Below are 13,640 nucleotides of genomic sequence, written 5' to 3'. Positions count from 1 at the left end.
GACGGAAAAATATGGAGAGCAGAATGGTGATGCCTTGTCTGTACGAGGACGGTCCAGAATAGAACAAAATAAGTCATCGAGTGGGATATCTAATCTAGAGGGATATCTAATTTCTCCAGGAAAACCTATAAAGTTGGTGTGCTGGAAATGTGGAAAGGAAGGGCACTTCAAAAGGGACTATAAATCTAAAGCTCCTGATAAAGGAAAGGGATCTGATGATGCTCCTTCTGCAAAGGCAAAAACCACCTCAGATGAAGGTGGGGATGTGTACTTGGCTTCTTCAAGTACACATGTAGATCATGAGGCATGGTTGATTGACTCAGGTGCATCCTTTCACTTCACTCCCCATAGAGAGTGGTTCTGCGAGTATGAGAAATACGATGGTGGTGATGTCTTCTTAGGATATTATAGGAAGGCTAGAATCATTGGTCACGAAAAAGTAAAGTTGAAGTTGCAAGGTGGAAGGGTTAGAACACTTCCGGCTGTTATGCATATTCCTGCATTGGCCAGAAATCTGATTTATGTAAGCAAGTTGGATGGTACAGGTGTACAAACAGTGTTTGAGAAGGATACCTGCAAGATGGTTCAGGGAGCACTGGTATTGATGCGGGGAGTTCGGACTGGAACTTTGTACAAGCTGCAAGGTAGCACTGTTGTTGATGGGTGCAATAGTTCTGTGGTTCCTGAAAGTGGAGCTGAAAATCTAGTGGTCTCTGGAGAGAAGACCATGTTGTGGCATCAAAGGCTTGGACATATTGGAGAGAAGGGCCTTCGAATACTTCATGGTAAAGGTATGGTAGAAGGTATGAGTAATATCTCTCTGGATTTTGATTTCTGTGAAAATTGTGTATATGGGAAGTACAATCGGGTGAGTTTCCCCTATGGTGCTAAGAGGGTGAAACAGATATTAGAGCTTGTGCACAATGATGTGTTTGGACCTGTGAAGGTTCCATCACTAGGTAAGTCTCTATACTATGTATCATTTATAGATGACTTCTCAAGGAATACATGGATATATTTCCTTAAGAAGAAATCTGAAGTCTTTGACAGGTTTAAAGAATTTAAGGCTCTAGTGGAAAATCAGACAAAGAAGAAGATAAAGGTGCTGAAGACAGATAATGGTGGATAGTTTAGCAGCAAGGAATTTGAAGAATTCTGTAAGAAGTGTGGCATAGCACGGCAGAAGACTACTCCATATACACCTCAGCAAAATGGAGTCACAGAAAGAATGAACAAGACGTTGATGGAAAGGGCAAGAAGCATGCTCAGTGGTGCCGGGTTAAGATAGGAATTTTGGGCAGAGGCGGTGGATACTGCATGTGACTTGGTCAACAGGTCACCTTCATTAGCGTTAGAACATAAGACTCCACAAGAAGTATGGACTGGTAAGAAACCCTCTCTTTCACATCTAAGGGTATTTGGATCTGATGCATATGTACATGTTCCAAAGGAGAAACGAACCAAGTTGGATAGTAAATCTGAAAAGTGCATCTTTATTGGGTATAAGGATGGTTTAAAGGGTTATAAGATTTGGAACCCAGTCACATGGAAGGTTGTGTACAGCCTAGATGTGGTGTTCAGAGAAGTAAAATATGTTATTAAACATGTAGTCTAACCAAAGGAACCTGAGAAGATAAAGTTTGAGCTAAAGGAGGAAGAATCAGACTCTGCGGCAGAGGAGGAATCAGAAGATGAAGAGCCACAAACTCTGGCTGTGAGAAGATCAGTTCAAGAAAGAGGCAGCCAGAAAGGTATATTTCTTCTGCTTTCTGTTCAAATTTTGCTTTGTCTGTTACTGATGATGATCCCAGAACTGTGAAGGAAGCAGTAGATTCAGAGGATGGAAAACTCTAGAAAGAGGCCAAGGTTGATGAAATGGCATCTTTGCACAAAAATGAGGCTTAGGATCTGGTGGAGTTGTCGGCTGGAAGGAAACCCATTGGTAGCAAATGGGTGTTCAAAAAGAAGACAAATCCAGAAGGGAAGGTGGAGAAATACAAAGCTCGATTGGTAGCAAAAGGTTATTCCCAGGTGCCGGGAATTGATTTTGGTGATATTTTTCCTCCTGTTGCCAAGGTAACTTCTATTAGGTTACTTTTATCTGTTACTGCTACTTTTGATTTTGAGGTAGAACAGATGGATGTGAGGACAGCATTTCTTCACAGGGATTTGGAAGAAGAAATCTACATGAAGTAACCTGAAGGCTTTGCGGTGAAGGGTAAGAAAGAACTGGTATGCAAGTTAAAGAAGTCTCTCTATGAGTTAAAACAGTCACCAAGGATGTGGTATCAGAAATTTGATACATTTATATGGGGACTTGGCTTCGCCAGAAGAAAAGTAGATCACTGTGTGTATTTTAAATTAATTGGTGACCATGTTATTTATCTGGTCTTGTATGTGGATGATATGTTGCTGGTTGGAAATGACAAAGAAATTATCCAGGATTTGAAGACCCAATTCTCCTCCAAATTCGACATGAAAGATCTTGGTGCTGCTAACTATATTTTGGGCATGGAAATTAAAAGAGATCGGGCAAAGAGGAAGCTTTGGTTAAACCAGTAGAAGTATGTCGAGACAATACTGCAGAGGTTTAATATGCAGGATAGTAAACCGGTGAAGGTTCCTAGTCCTGTAGGTGTGAGGTTATCTGTTGAACAATGTCCCAAGACACAAGAAGAGGAAGAGGACATGTCCCGTGTTCCATATGCAAGTGCAGTCAGTAGCCTGATGTATGCAATGGTCTGTACTAGACCAGACATTTCACATGCAGTGGGAGTATTGAGCAGGTTTATGTCAAAACCAGGGAAGGAGCACTGGACAGCAATGAAGAGGGTTTTCAGGTATTTGTGTGGCACTAGTGATTATGGTTTGTGCTACCAAGGAAGACCAGGATTGGACAGAGTGTTGGATATTCGAGGCTTTGTTGATGCAGACTAGGTTGGAGATCTGGATCAAAGAAGATCTACAAGTGGGTATGTGTTTAACCTATTTGGAGGTGCAGTCAGTTGGATGAGTAAGAAAAAATCTGTAGTGGCACTATCAACTACAGAGGCAGAATATATGGCAGCCACTCATGCAAGCAAGGAAGCAGTTTGGTTGCAAAGATTGTGTTCAAGTATGGGGTTAGTACAGGGAGCTATAAGAATAGACCGTGACAGCCAAAGTGTAATTTTCTTGGCAAATAACCCTGCTTATCATTCAAAGACAAAGCACATTGATGTTCAGTATCACTTTGTGAGGGATATGATAGAAGACAAAAAGGTGTTGCTGGTCATGGTGGACACTTTGAAGAATACTGCAGATGCATTGACAAAATTTGTGAGCTCTGAGAAGTTCTCTTGGTGTAGAGAAACAATGGGCATTTCAGGGCTGGAAAAATGACTAAGCTCTCCTGTGGCCCCGTGTGGAAAGAAAACAACAAATGGGAGATTGTTGGGTTGTGTTATATTCTTTCCACGACTAACCCACGTAGTGAACCAGGGGGGTTAGAGGGGGGGTGGATCCCCCCTTCGTTGCAGCGATTGCACAACAGGGGGGTCACAGAGGGGGCGGCAAACCCCCCTGTCCGAGGGGTTTGAGGGGGACGGGTAGCCCCCCTCTACGGGGTCCGGAGCAGTGCCCCAGGAAAAAAAAATTTGGACCCTATATTAGGTTGGGCAAACCTACCTATGGTTTTCGGTCCATGGTTTTGGACGCGATGGTTTTTCGGTCCATGGTTTTGGACGCGATGGTTTTTCAGTCCATGGTATTGGATGCTTCGGCATGTATAAATATGTATTGTAACATTGAAAGGAATATAATGAAAAATCAAGCTGGTAGTCCCGGTTTTGGATCCCGGGGAAAATCTCTGTGTATATGTGTTTTATGTGTTATGCTTTCTCATTGTTTATTTTCTGTGTTTTAGAATTCGTGTGCAAGTAATTTCTGTACATGGTTAAAACCTACAGCTACCTCTTTACCTAAATAGCCATAGTTGCTTGTTCTACAAGTGGATCTGCTCAAAACTTGTAGCTTTGATCCTCCTCCATGTGATCGACAATCTTCATCTTCCCTTTGTCATGCACATGTATGCTTGGCTCTGCTGCCTCTACTATTGTTGTTTTTATTGCTGCTACTATTGGTGCTCTCTGTGATGCTGCTTCATGTTGCTTCACTAACCACTCCACAGTGAAGCCGACCTATTCATTGGGTCTGGAGGAATTGTAGCAATACCTCCATGAGTCCTCCTTGGCCCAATGAAATGCCCCATGGATCCAGTTGAAGTGAACTCTCGTGCAGTGATCCTTCACAATGAAATGTGGGTCATATAGATTGAAGCTTCGGAGGTCGAACAGGTACTTCTTCATATGTTCTGCTTCGACATCTGCTTGCTTGATACTCTAGATCTCATATAACCCAATCCGCAATGGAAGAGCGGGCCAAGGTACCTTCTTCTTCCACTGCAATCTAGCTATCAATCCTGCTGAGATGTGATATGATACTTCCTACATGACAAGTACGTCCAAGGCAAACTTGGGCAGAACATGTGGAGGCTTCTCCACACTGAACATTCAGATGAAAGTGCCAGACGGTGAGGCATACCAATCTGCAATGCCTAACAATGCCTCAATTTCTTCCTTTGACATGCAGGGTGGATCCTGTTCGAATATCATCTTGTACACTGGGGTGACAAAATGGTCAGACAGTCGTGTGATTATTCCTCTGAAGCTACATTCAGACAACAACTTGAAATATGTGTTCACAACAGTCTCCGCTGGTGACCATGCCCACTCCAAGCTCTGGAACTCATGTCGGGAACAAACTACATCTAGGATGTAAGCGAACATGTAAATCTCTTCATGCATACCTTCGGGTGACTGTCAAGCCTTCGTGACTTGCTCCTTTAGCTTATGAGGCAGTATGTTCAACCAGTTACATGGTTTTCCTTCTCTAGCCCTCATAGATAGCCTTACTTTTTTTGTGACATGGGAACCCAACCAAATCATTGAAAAAATACTTTTATGCCTAGACCAAAGTCTCCCTTTGTCTAAAACCGCTTTTTTCATCCTCTTATCACAATCGTAGGCTTTCCTCCTACAATTCCTAATATGAAATTCTCCTAACACACTTCGTCCATGGGACACCTAGAATTCACTAACACTCCCTGGCATAATCTCTTATTCATTCATTTCCATGCACTTTGACCTAGTTCTCCCTTGTGATTCCCTGACACTCCCAAACACTCCTTGACATGCATTAACACTGTCTGGCATATGTCAACACGCATTTTCATTCCTTGGCAAGCCATGGCACTCCTTAATGATCATACCCTCATAACTACCCTTATTTTCTTTTAGACTTAGGAACCCAACCAAGTCCTGCCTCGACTACAACAACTTTACCAAGTTACATTTACTAAAACTAGACTATGCTTTGTTCCCCTAATGGCCTATAATTCATCTTAGGCTTATCATGTCCAATCTTAACTCATCCCACTTAACAAGTTACCAAGTCAAGGCTCACATCCAACCGTGCCATAAACAAAATAGTTTACATCTTCATATGCCATAACATCTGGCACATATAACAATCCATTGGCACTACATGGCACACATTATCATCCCTGCATTCCTTGGCATGATTTGTCACTCCCTAACATACCCTCCCACTCCCTAACATGACCTGACACTCTAGCATGCCTTGGCAATTCCTAGCATATAACCTTGTCACTCCCTCCTTAACATAATTGGAACTTGCTGACACTCCCTATAACACACTCTTATCCATTCATTTCCGTGCATTTTGAACTAGTTCTCCCTTGTGTTCTCGTGGCACTCCCTGACACACATTGGCACACCCTAGGACTTGGCACATCTTGGCATGTCACCCTGGCACTCTAGCATTCCTTAAAAGTGATGAGTGCCAGTATTGCAGCAAGTATGCTACAACTCCTGTGCTACCAACTTTACTTTATCAACTCGGGGTTTGTACAAACTTGGAGGTGACAGTGTTGTATACATAAGTAAAAGTGATGGTTCTGCCTGTTATCACTGTTCAACTGGCAAGAGACCACTGGGGTTTCAAGCCAAACTTCTATGGAGTCAGAAGAAGCTTGATTCTTTGATGTAAGAAATGTAAATCTACTCTAAGAGAGAGCTACTCTATTGCAATAATGGAGAAGGTCGACATGTAATGCTAAATCGCACCATTCCCTAATTAACCACTAAGAAACTATGCATTACAGAAATGCTAAATCAACATGTACCAAATGCTACTATCTCAATTATAGAAGTAAGAAGCATCAAACATCACTAATGTGAAAGTAAAGGAACTGAACTAAATCTATTTTTTCCTTTTTGTCTTTTTATGCAAAATCAAGTATGCAAACTAATTGCTTCTATTGATGTGGCAGGTGAATTAAGGATGTTTGAGGATGGCTCGAAGGGTTATGAGATGGTTGGATTGTGTGGAAGACACTTGGGAGGATTTTTGTGACTTCCTAGAGGTTGTCCATCAATTCAGCCTCAAAACAAGCCATTTCAGGAAAACCTATAGGATGTACTAGAAACCTACAGGATTCTAGCCTGTAAACCTATAGGATACAGCCGAGAAAAAAATGGGAGGTATTGGAGGTGACAGAAGGCCTAGGAAAGGTGTGTTATAGGTGGAATAGAGTGGGAGAAGGTCTAGGATCACTCGGAAGTCAACATCAAATATAGTAGATGGCTGGATTTGCTCAATGTGCTTGGAAGAATTTCTATGAAAAATGATGAAAACTAGTGAAGGTGATTGTGAAAACAAGGGATGGAGTGGAAAGTGGCTACTGGCTATGACTTCTTAGTCTCCTTCTAAAACACCTGCTCTGCATAAAACATGTATATCTTCCAAAAAGCTATGCAAACAAGAAACATTTTCATAAACTAGAAAAGAAAAATTAATGAATTAATTGCCTACATTATGCATGAGGAAAGTTACTGAAAGGAATGAAAGCATGGATGAGAGCTACTATAGAAATGAAGATGAAAAATATAACAATGGAATCCTACCTTGCAAAACTAACCAAGTACTAAATTAAATACGACAAACTCCAAAGCTCATAAAAGAACTAGAAATATGTGTTTCTAGGGCTGCTTAAGGGTCCCTTCCTCAAGTAATGATCCTATAGGGAGGAAGTTAGATCGAGACACCTTCTAAAAACCTTATGGTTCTCCTTTTATCCCTGCTAACCTGCTACTAAAGTAAGACACAAATGGAAGAAAACTAATAAACAACCAATCTAATCTACACTACTTGTAATGGAAATGCATCTAAAATCAAATTAACAATGAAGCTATGAAACTAAATTAATCATACATATACAAGAAAGAGGAGCATTGGTTGCTAGGGTTGGGACCTAACCTAAGAGCTTCAGCCCTCTGAGTCAACTCAGTGCTAGCTCAAAACAAAACTCATTCTTATTACCAAAACAACAAATTACATCAATAGAACTTTCACAAGTCTAGAGCTCGAAAATAGCTTAGAGTTTTACAAAAACAATGTGAATCCTAATGAGACTCTAGGCCTCTCTACTTATACAACTGAATTCCCAAATGACTTCCTTAAAATCAAGGAAGCTCGACTCCTAAACTTGAGATAAACTAGCTCTTTGTCTCTCACTTGCTCGGATGCCTTCTAATCCTCATGGCTTGGTTGCTTTCACTCCGATCTGGTGTGATGGATGGAGGAATATTCGAATGGGGGATAAGTAAATGAGGAGTATTTACCTCCTATAATCCCTCTCCCTTGTCCCATTCGAGTTTTAACCTTAGTGTTTGCAAAAATTCCTTTATTTTCTCCTTCAATCCTCCATTCAATGCATATTAGTCCACTAGGCATAATATCCAACTCTAACTCATCTCATAAAAAAATATAATCAAAAACATGTAATAAGTTGTGAGAAAAGTTGGTTTGACTGAGCTAGGAGGTGAATTAAGGCCCATATAATTACCCAATTAATAGACTCATCGGGAACTACCTAACATACCTTGTCACTCCATCCTTAGCACACCTAGAATTCGCTAACAATCCCTGTCATGCACTCTTATTCATTCATTTCCAGGCATTTGAAACTAGTGCTCCCTTGTTTTTCCCTGACACTCCATAACTCTCCCTAGCATTTATTGGCACACCTTAGCACCTAGCACATCTTGGCATGTTTCTCTGGCCTCTAGAATGCCTTAGCACTACCTAGCATACCTTGTCGCTCCCTCCTTAGCACACCTTGAAATCAATGACACTTCCTGTCACAAACTCTTAATCGTTCATTTGCATGCATTATTTTACCCTAGTGTTCCCTTGTGTTTCCCTAACACTCCCTAACACTTCCTAGCACTATTTGGCACACCTTGGCACATAGCACATATTGGTTGCATGTCGCTCTGGCACGCTAGAATTATTTAGTGCTGCTTAGCATACCATGTCACTCCCCTCTTACCACACCTAGAACTCATTGACACTCCCTGAAACACACTCTTATTCATTCATTTCCATGCTTTTTGACCTAGTGCTCCCTTGAGTTTCCCTAGCACTCGCTAACACTCAGCACACATTGGCACACCTAACTGCAATGAGTTTCACTAACAGCCAATCCAAAAACCCTTCTGATGAGCCTCAGAAATGGGTAATTATATGGGCTCATTTTGCCTCTTAATTTGATTTAATCCACCATTTTCATTATTTTATTGAAATTTTTTTATTATATTTATGCTAATGGAGTGAATTGGGTTAGTCATTATGCCAAAAAGTCTAATGTGTGCTTTATGTAGATTTTTTGTCAATTTTGAGACAAAATCAAAGGTTTAATAAGCATTTGGCAGCCAAATTAGAGGAAGAACAAGGGAGAGGATTTGTAGGAGGGTGTCCCCTTCATTTATGAACCCTTACCTCGAATTCTCCATCAGAAACTCGGAGTACAAAGGCCCACATTGATGATTCCAAGGGGCAGCCGAGCAAGTCAAGTAGGACTGCTATTATCTTCAGTTCTAGGAAGCCGAGTTCCTTAATTTTAGGAGGACTGTTGGGAGTCCCCATTTGTATAAATAAGAAGGCTTAGGGCCTCAATTTTTTAGTTAGATGTTAGCCATTTCATAGTATATTTTCACACTTTTGTGTAGCTTTGTACTCAGCTCATTTTCGAGCTCTTTTTGAAGACAGTTTTGTGATGTAACTGCTATTTTTTTATAAATGAAGATGAATCCAGTTTTGAACCAGCACTGATCTTTCCTAAAGGGTTAAAGCTCTTGGATTAGGGCCCAACCCAAGCTTCCCAGCACCTCCTTTGTGTATTTATATTCTTTTTCTTGCATTCATGAGATAATTTATGTCATTTAGGTTAAATCTTGCTTTGTTAATTAGGTTGCTTTTGATGGTTACAATAATTGTTCTTGCTTCTGGTTGATTAGATAGTTTGCTGCAGTAATAGAAAAGGATCCAAAAAGGCTACTAAGCAGGCCTTGATCTCCTTTCTCCCTCCTTGGGACCATGATTTGAGATCAAGGCACTATTGCTGCCACCAAAAACATTGTTTTTGCTTTCCAATGAAATTGTTAGTGTGAGATTTCAAGTTGGAGAAGTTGATATCAGTTGGATTCACATGCTTAGATCCTTTCTTGTTCATCTACCATGGCTTTCTCATATAATTTTCTGTCGATAAAGTTCTGCTCAGCATTTCTCTGGTTTTAGGTCAGATTTTAGGTCAAAATAGGCAAAACTCTATTTTTTCGGTTCTTTCTTGGGTAAATTTTGAAAAGTAAGTGTGCAACTCACTTGTAGAACACTCCAACTTATCATTCCTCCATAGCATAGCTTGTGCCATTTCATCTCTCAATATTTCCCCACTCATTCGCCTCATTTCACCGAACTACACTAATTTCTGCGTTTTTGTGAAAAATTAATTTCTTTACCTAATGCAACCATCTCCTTCATCCCTGATCTTCATTGACAGAGTCCTAGACCCCTCAACACCTCCATCCAGCCTTCATTTCCCTTTTTCCATCATTTCTCCACCTTCAAACCTCCAAAAAACCACTTTCGGCCTCCTCTTGTAGATCCTCCTGTAGAACCTCCTGTAGATCCCCTACAGCCTCCTATAGAAGTTCATGCGAGTGATTTTTCGAAGTCTAATCACAATGGAAGTCTCCAGAAGGGTACTAGGGACTTCTTAGGACCTCTCCACACCTTCCTCACCTCCTACAAAAGCCAACTCCATCTCCCTTCGCCACCAAACCTCTGCACAGTCACAACTAGTTAAACACAAGCATAATCATTCCACATAAAAATGCTCAAAAGTACAAAAACATGATTTCTTCTCATTTCTCTTCAGAAATAGCTTGAATACATGCATTTTACCTTTTTAGTAGTCAATGGCACCCATCTCAGTAGTTTCCATCTCTTTTCTTGCAAAAGTAGGGTTAGTGGGTAAACTAGGGTTTGCTAGGGTTTGTGTTTCCTTTCAGTTTTCATTCTCTTTCTGCAAGTAGAATAGCCTCTTTAGAGTTAGATTTCTTTCATCCCAGTTAAAAGCTTCATCTGAGAACTCCTAGAATTTGGCTTAAGCTCCTAGCGAACTTGCGCCAGCTGATCAAGTGACAGCCTACAGTAAGAGCTAGTACTTGTGCATACAGCACTGTCGCATCCAAGTTTGTTACGAACTACCGGGTTGATAAAAGTAAAGTAGGGATCCCCAGGAGTTGCAGCATTATTGCTACAATACTAGAGCTCACCATCTTTTTGGCGTCGTTGCCAAGGAAGCGTCAAAGTATTTTGTGATTACTGCTTTTCTTCTATTTTCCACTGCAACATTCTGCTAAATAGTTTATTTCAGCAAGAGTAGAGTAGTTGTTTCATTTCAATTCTGCAATTTCCTTTCTGCAAAAGTAGATTAGACATTTCCTGCTTTCATTTCAATTCTGCAATTTCATTTCAGCAAAAGTAGATTAGGCATTTCCTGCTTTCATTTCAATTCTACAATTTCATTTCAGCAAGCATAAATTAGGTATTTCCTGGTTTCATTTCAATTTTGCAATTTCATTTCAACAAGGTTTATTTTAGTTAGTTGCAATTTTCTATTCAATCCATTTCAGTTTTTGCAAGTACAAGTAGAAAAAGAAACACAAAAATCACCCAAAAAGAGATTTCCTTTCATGCCTCATAGGAATAGAGACAATTCAGGAAAATTCCTACCCAACACCCCCACCATATCACTAAGTCACCCTTCTCTCTTCTTTGGTGGCAGTGATCTAGAAGAACCTATAGGTGAACCTCCAGAGATATATGAAGATCCTATAACAAAAGAAGAGCAAGAAAACATTCCTCCTAATACCATGGCTGAAAACAGAAACGCTAGAGGAAATGGGGAAAGAATAGAAGGTGTCTTTCCTATCCGAGAGACCAATGGGGACACAAAGATGAAAAACATAAGTCCCTTAGCCTTACCTCACTTCCATGGATTGACTACCGAAGACCCTAATACCTTTTTGTTTTAGTTTGTTGTTCTCTATCGAATCTATGACTATGCAGAAGATGAGCAGAAGTTGAAACTCTTTCCCTCTACCCTCAAGGATGCAGCATTACGCTAGTTCATGGGGTTACCTGGAGACAGTATCACAACTTGGGCTTAGATGCAGCAAGCCTTTAACAACAAATATTGGGACTACTGTAAGTCAAAGAATACCAAGGAATAAATCTTCCGAAAGACCATGGGAAGTGATGAATCTTTAGAAGACTATGAAGAGAGGTTTCAACTCAGTTATAAAAGGGCCAAGTGCACACTTGACCCTGAATCTCTGAAGTTGGTTCTACTCAAAGGAGTCCCTGAAGACCTTCTAGATACCCTCCATTTGCTGGCTGGGGGAGACATCCACCAGCGACGTTATGATGACATAAAGAATATGTTTAGAAACCATTCTAGGGTAGCCAGAAGGAAAGGTAGGGGAAGTCAACCTTTAGCCAGTACCCCCTTATCTAGTTCATCCCTTAAAAATGAACTTGTGAATCAGATGGAAGATTTCAAGAGCGAGATGAGGCAGACTTTTGCCATGCAAATGGATACCTTGCGGATCCAAAGGAAGCAAGAGGAAGCCAAGAGGGCTTTGGCCATATTTTGTCCTAGGTGCACTAGAAAGCATCCCAGGAGCGAATGTCCATTACACTCTGTAGAAGTGTGTTTTGTTTGTGAAGAAGACCATCCTACAAATCAGTGACCTTCCTTACCCGGATTCAAAGCTATGTACCAAGGGGCTGAAGGAGCCACTAAACCACTCTATTTCATGAACCAAAAGAGGCCACATGGACCCAAACCGTACCATTAGGGAATGTAAGGGACAACCCAAACTCATTACAACCCCAATCAAGCCACTTCCATGCCTTCTTGGGGTCCCCCTACTCATCCTTCCTGGTCCACACCCCCTCCTTGGTCGTATCCATCTCAATATCATACTCAGCCAGCTGCTCATTCGTTTCACTCTTATGCTCAGCCACAACCTTAGTGGAATGCACCTCATCAGGGGTGGAGGCCCCAATAGAACTCTCCTCCTACTATTTTTCCTCCACCACCTACTCAACCACAACCATTACCTCCTGCTCCTCCAATACAACCCCAAATACCTGCTCAACCGAACCCGAACCCCAATAATAGACAAGCCTAGCAGGTATATACTGCAGAAACATCTTGCCCAAACTATGCTATGGAGATTCAAGAGATTAACCTATGATTTGGGAAGGTTATCCCAGATAGCCAACCTCCTCCTAAGGAGGATGAGGAAGAGAAATAGGAAAGTGAACCAAAAACCATTCCACCCTTTCCTGAGAGACTAACTGGAACCACACAACCGACCCCAGAAGAAACTGAACTTCTGGGAGAACTAAAACATTTATGTGTAAAAATACCACTTCTCCAAGCCATAAAAGATGTACCAATCTACAACAAGTTTATTAAAGAGAAGTGCTTCAGGCACCCAGGCAGGCACAAGAGAGATGCCCCAACTATCAATGTCATAGGATAACTATCTGACCTGATGTTGGGGCAGGTAATCTGTCTGAAATATCTGGACCCTGGGAGTCCTGTAGTCGATGTCCACATCAATGGCACCATAATCCCCCATACCTTGATTGATCTAGGGGCTACCATTAACATGATGACCAGGGACACTATGCTCAAACTCAACCTTTAGGGTTCCCTAAGAAAGACCTCAACAGTACTGTAGTTGGCAGACCACTCCACTGTGACCCCTGAGGGGATTGTGGAAGATGTAATGGTCTCTATTGACTCCTGGGAGTACCCTGCTAACTTCCTAGTTCTTCAGCCAAAGGCAAAGCTCGCTGGGTATCCTCTCATCCTGGGAAGACCTTGGTTTGCTACTGCAGATGCTTACATCAGTTGTCGATTTGGGAGCATGACCATCAAGAATGGGCATATGTCCAAATAGCTAGTCTTATATCCTCCTGCCCAACCTCTGCTAGAACATGACTTACCTCTCTAGTTGGAGGAGGAAGAGGAGGATGAAGTCTACTCCGCACCATTGTGCATAGTAAAAGCTACCATGGGGGGTCCACAAACCGAGGATGATCTTATCGAGAACTTGATTCAGAATCCACCCCCAGCATGTTGCCATTAGAAGAGTTGG

Source organism: Pinus tabuliformis, chromosome 8, assembly GCF_031772625.1.
Source record: "Pinus tabuliformis cultivar Carrire ecotype Pingquan chromosome 8, CPIR1, whole genome shotgun sequence".
Lineage (NCBI taxonomy): Eukaryota > Viridiplantae > Streptophyta > Pinopsida > Pinales > Pinaceae > Pinus > Pinus tabuliformis.
Note: the sequence above shows the minus strand (reverse complement) of the source record.